We start from the raw sequence: 6072 nt of genomic DNA, 5'->3' as shown, positions 1-6072 counted from the left end.
TGGTGATGGTGATGATGGTGATGGTGATGGTGATGATGGTGATGATGGTGATCTTTTATTGAGCTTCTATTCTACACCAAACCCCTTGTAGGTACTTCAGCTCTGTTTCCTAGCAACAGTGCTTCAAAGTAAACATTGATCGCCTCATTCCATATGAGGAAAAGGAAGCCCAGTGTGATGGAGTGACTCCCATGGTCTCACAGCTAACTAAACCCAGTTCATTCCCCTGCTCCCAACTATCTGGAATGGGTCCTGCATGGAGCAGGTGATCAGAGACAGCCACACGGGAGGGAACATTCTTGCAGCCTCAGCACATCACCAGCCAAGTCAGCGGGTTGCACAGGCCTGGCCCACCCGTGGAGGCAGGTCTCTTCCGCTGACCAGCCAATCAGTCTGCAGCAGGAAGTTTCTTCTGCTCCCCCCACCACCCTTATCTCCTGTCAGGGCTGCTCAGCAAGGTCATGATCACAACCCTTTATCAAAACATCTTCACCTCCTGGGGACACAGCCCAGCCATCTCACAACAGCAATTTCCTTTAGTTCCTTCCCCTACCACAGGCATCACAAATTAAAACCAGAAACCCCAAACTGAAACCTGAGGGAAACTTCCATATAGGGCCTGGCCTGTAACAGAGGCCACAGAGAAATATATGTAGTGAAACTTTTCCTTCTCCTTCATCTGGTGAGCTCCTACCCCACATAACCCCAGCTCCAATGGCCTTCCCCCTGGAAGATTTACTAATGCCTCCCAGCCCCCAGTTACCACAGTCAGTGTTCTGACGATGCCTTGTCCGCTTGTCTCCCTGGATTGTAATTATCTGGTTTTGTGTCTGTCTTCCCTATAACCTGGAGGGGATAAACTTCCTCCTGATGCAAATGTAGGTTAACCACTCAGAATGAATATAAGATTTAATCACAGTTGATCAAGTTACTAGCTCTGTGACCTTGGTCAAGATTGCCTTTCTGAACCAGTTTGTGTATCTGTACAATGGAAATAAAGTAGGTCTCCCTGTCACTGTGGGAATTAATCATTTCAAGTGCTAAATATACAGCAGCCACTTAACAAATGTTAGCACTGCCCCCTCCCACCTCCCACTTTCCCATGCCAATACCATACCTAGCACGTTGAGATTCTCACTAATGTTTGTTTAAAGAAATCTCTACATGGGTGGAATTAAATGAAATGTTGAGGTTCTACTCAATATACAATCCCTAGAAGAACAAGGAGAAATCTGACCCAAAGAGCCTCCAGCGCCCTGCCAATGAAATGAGTCCGTGCAGTTAGACCCTACTGCTCCTGTTTTCTCTTCTTGGACTCACAGAAAGACTACGTTTCCCAGCCTCCCTTGCAGTGATGGTAGGGCCATGTGACTAGGTTCTGGGCAATGGATGCTGGTCTTTCTAAGCTCTAAACCACTCCACATGGTCCTCCGTGCCTGCCCTCTACCCCTTCACCTCTGTGCCCCTGGCTAGAGGTAAAGGACTCTGAAGTAGTGAAGCGACATAATGGAAGGAGCCCAATTTCACAAGTCAATGCTAGAAGGAGCCAGCAACCCTCAGTGGATGCTAACAAAAGAAAAAAATAAACTTTTACTATGTTAAGTCACTGAAATGCCAGGTTATTTGTTATAGCAGCTAGTGCTACCCATCCTGACTATTAAAGAACTAGGAGACAAAAAAAAAAAAAAAAAATGGCATCAGCTTTTCTATCAGTCAAGCAGTGGTGAGTGAAGAAACAGATATATTAGGATGGATGGATGGACATCTAGTTATTCAGGGCAAGCATTTTCTAAGACTATTGTCTGTGATAATGTGGAGGGCAGAACCCATGCCTCCCAAACTTATAGCTCTAGGGAAGATGTCTGAAAACAGAGCATTAATAATCTGTGTGTATCAGATACAGTTGGGCGCAACCGGGAAAACATTATAAAGGGATAAACTCAGAAAAGAGCTACCTGACTGGCTCTGTGCTGGCAATGTGGAGCCTGCTTGGGATTCTCTCTCTCTCCCTCTCTCTCTGCCCCTCCCCTGCTCATGTGCTGTCTCTCTCTGTCTCTCTCAAAATAAAGAAATAAAACATTAAAAAAAATAATTACCCAGTTGGCAAGCAGGTTGGAAGGGGAATAGAAAGTCCAGAAATGTGGGGCCCTACCAAGTTAAAAAAAGTCAACGGCTTCTGGTCCCAAACAGAAACGAAATTTGAAAATTGGAGGGGCAAAGGCCCAGTAAATCCTCTGCTTTTGGATAAAGTAACTTAAAGCAAAGATCGGATTAAGGGTGTGGCTCAGGAGGGACCTGGGGTGTGGTTACTGGTACGAGAGCAAAGCAAGCTGTGCAGAAGCTGCTAGAGTTCTTGAGGGCTAGGCATTGTGAAAGAAACCAAAAGTGAATGTTAAAAGCCTTTCGCTATTCAAGACTTAGGACACTTTTTGTTCTAGAAGAAAGCACAGGGGAACATCTTCATGACCTGGGGCTAGGTGACGATTTCTTAGATGCAGAAGGAAAAAGTGCAATCCTAAAAGAAAAACTTGATAGACTTCCTCAAAATTATAACCTCTGCTCTTCAAGACACTGGCAAGAAACTTCACACAAGCCAAAGGCTGGGAGAAAATACCTGCGAATTATGTTACGTAATAAGGAACACCCACAACCTGAAATGAGGAAACAACTCAACAACCCAATGGACAAAAGATCTGAAGAGGCAGATCACTGAGGAAGGTACTTAGAAGAAAACAGACACATGAAAGGATGCCCCACATCACCCGTGGTGAAGGGAATGCAAATTATCCTCCTAAATAGAATGGCAAAAACCAAAACTGAGTGTGGACAGAAAAAGGAAGTCACTGTTGCTCCTGCACTTTGCTGGTGGGGATGCAACATAGCACGGCTGCTTTGGGAGACGGTTTGGCAATTTCTCACAAAATGAGACAGGCACTTGCCATCTGACCCAGTAATTCCGCCCCTGTGTGTTGACCGAAGACAGATGAAACCTTAGGTTCGCATCAAAACCTGGATGCAAATGGTGGCAGAAACTTTGTTCACGATCCCAGCCCCAAAACAAGAATCTCTGTGAAATCCTTCAAGGTGACATCCAGACAATGGAATACTGCTTGGCAACAAAAAAGGATGAACTCTCGATTCACTCAACAACCTAGATGCATCTCAGTGCATTGTGCTGGCTGAATGGCATTTGACTCAAAAGCTACATGCTGTATGATTCCAAAACAGATCAGCAGGGCCTGGGGTGGGGTGGGGGCGGGGGGTTGACCAGAGGGGTTGAATACAAAGAATGAGGGAAATTTGGGGGTGATGGAACTACCCTAAGTCTTGATTGTGGTGGTTGTTACATGATTATATGTGTTCACCATAACGAATAGAGTAGCTGTCCACTAACAGGTGAATTTTATCATCCTTAAATTATATCTCAACTTTCAAAATACTTTTTATTAAGTTTTTTTAATGTTTATTTTTTTGAGAGAGAGAGGAGGGGAGGGGCAGAGAGAGAGAGGGAGACCCAGAATTGGAGGCAGGCTCCAGGCTCCGAGCTGGCAGCACAGAGCCCGACGCGGGGCTCGAACTCATGAACCGCAAGATCATGACACCCAACCGGCTGAGCCCCCCAGGTGCCCCTAAAATACTTTTTTAAAATCTCATGGTGGGTAATGGATATTGCTTAGCATTAAAAACACATGCACACATCACACTTAAGCCCCCACCGTTCCTTGAACAAGAGGCACACTTTAAGCCTGCACGGTCCCCAGAGAGGGCATTATCCCTCAACAACCACTTCAGATGTAACCAAGGAGGGGCATAGACCAGGAAGAACCTCTAAATCGGGGATCCAGGAGGAACAGAGATCCCCAGAGCAGGGAGTTTGTCCTGGACACCAGGATCAGGCCTTAAGCAAGGACAGTCCCCAGTCCCCAGGGCAAGGGCCCTTCACAATGTCCACAGGACCTGAGGATTTCAGACTTGCTCCAGATCCAGGAGGCTCCCATCTCCCCATCATCCACCTTCCTCCAGGAAGAGTTTTTTCACAACTCCACAGCCCCTGTCCCAGCGCTCTGTGTCGGACACAAGGGAAATGGGTAGCTTTGTCTTTTTAGTTCATAAGTCACACCCAGAGAAGACCTGTCCAGGACCTGTCTCATCAGATGATGACGTGAGCAAGAAATCAACTTTTATTTTCTTAAGCTCCTGGAGGCTGGCATGCGGGTTGTTTCCATAACCAGTGCAGTTACTTCTGACTGATGCACATGGTCATATTTAAGGAAGCAGGTAGTGAGCTGCCCATGAGTGCGTCTAATGTCTGAGCCAAGTCAGAAGGCTGGACAACATCCAAGGAGCTTGAGTAACTTCTGCAGGAACACAGGTGGTGTGGAAATGGCCAGACGTCAGCGTGAGTGCGGTCAGTCGGGGCTCCTGCGTGCAGAGGCCACCTCCCTCCAGCAGCGACAATTTGAACAGATAGATGGATCCCAGCATGACCTCCTCCAAAAAAGACCCTGCCCCACTGCAGAGAAGCAAGCCTGTGGGAGCCCAGGGACAGGGATCTGGGAACAGGTGGGCAAAATCTGGCTAGTCTGTGGTTCACTGGCTGATAAGAGCCACGATCCAATTTCTGAGGAAAGTCCCCACTAGCACAAGGCAGGGCCCAACCTGAAGAGACTAGAATGACCTGGGTTTCCAGGAAACACCTGCAATAGAGAAACCTGATTCCCAAACCTAAGACCCAGTTAGGAAACGAGAACCTAGGACAAGGCCAAAACCCAGAGGCCAAACGACTTACAAGGGCAGGAGTGGATTAACCCCATGAGAGGCAATTCTGAGCAAAAAGAGAGGAATGCTTCTGGCTCCCAGCCCCCACATGCCAGGTGACACTGGTCCCAGAGGCCAGCACAGGGGTGAAGCAGGAGAGTAGGGGTGAAGTTATCTCCGTTGGAGGTAGAAAAGCTCAGGAGACACAGAAGTCCAGCAGGACCTGCTGTTTAAAGTTTCTTTATCAGAGCTTTATCGTGCATATCAAAGTTCCCGAATTAGTAACAAGGGGTGTGAATGCACTGGTGGGGGCTATTTGGAAAGTGGGAAATCTAAAGATTAAAACAAGTCAAGGGAAGGGCGCCTGGGTGGCTCAAGTCGGTTAAGTGCCCGACTTTGGCTCAGGTCATGATCTCACGGTTTGTGAGTCGGAGCCCCACTATGGGGCTCTCTGCTGTCAACACAAAGCCTGCTTCGGATCCTCTCTCTCTGCTCCTCCCCTGCTCGTTGTCTCTCTCTCTCTCTCTCTCTCCCTCTCTCTCTCTCTCAAAATTAAATAGTGGGGCACCTGTTTATTTAGGTGCTGGCTTTATTTATTTAGGGCCGGCTCAGCCAGTGAAGCATCCGACTTCGGCTCAGGTCATGATCTCACAGTTCGTGGGTCCAAGCCCTGCGTCGGGCTCTGTGCTGACAGCTCAGAGCCTGGAACCTGCTTCGGATTCTGCGTCTCCCTCGCTCTCTGCCCGTCCCCCACTCACACTCTATCTCTCTCTCTCAAAAATAAACATTAAAAAAATTTTAGTCAAAAAATAATAAAAACCGTTAAATTTTTCTTAACTTAAAACAAGCCAAGGGAAATCTTGCTTTCAAGATATTTGAAATATGTGCAATATAGGCCCGCAATAGGGACCAAGCCATAAATGGTTACCTATGACAGGACAGAAACTAGATTATGAGTTCCGTGGAAATGAAACCATGAATCTTTCTGTCCGTGTGTCTTACACACTGCTTAGCTCCCAAGGCACATGGACAGATAAGTGGTTAGTGTGAAAACAGAGGTTACAGAAAACACATTTTATTCCTTGAGTGATTTAAACAGCACTTTATGTCCTTACAGAGTGGTGAAGTTTGTAAGGTCCATCCACGACTACTGTGTCACAGGGTTTTCCCACAGCCCTCGGAGACACATGCCCATTATCTCCAGGTGGCCAATGCAGAAAGGGAGGCCTGGCAAGGTGGGGTGAGCCCAAATCTGGCCTCTCCAGAGCAGGGTTTCTCCCCCTCTGCACTACCCACGTTTGGGACCAGGTAGTT

The sequence above is a fragment of the Panthera uncia genome (genome assembly GCF_023721935.1).
Source record: "Panthera uncia isolate 11264 chromosome B3 unlocalized genomic scaffold, Puncia_PCG_1.0 HiC_scaffold_1, whole genome shotgun sequence".
In the NCBI taxonomy this organism is placed as follows: Eukaryota; Metazoa; Chordata; class Mammalia; order Carnivora; family Felidae; genus Panthera; species Panthera uncia.
Note: the sequence above shows the minus strand (reverse complement) of the source record.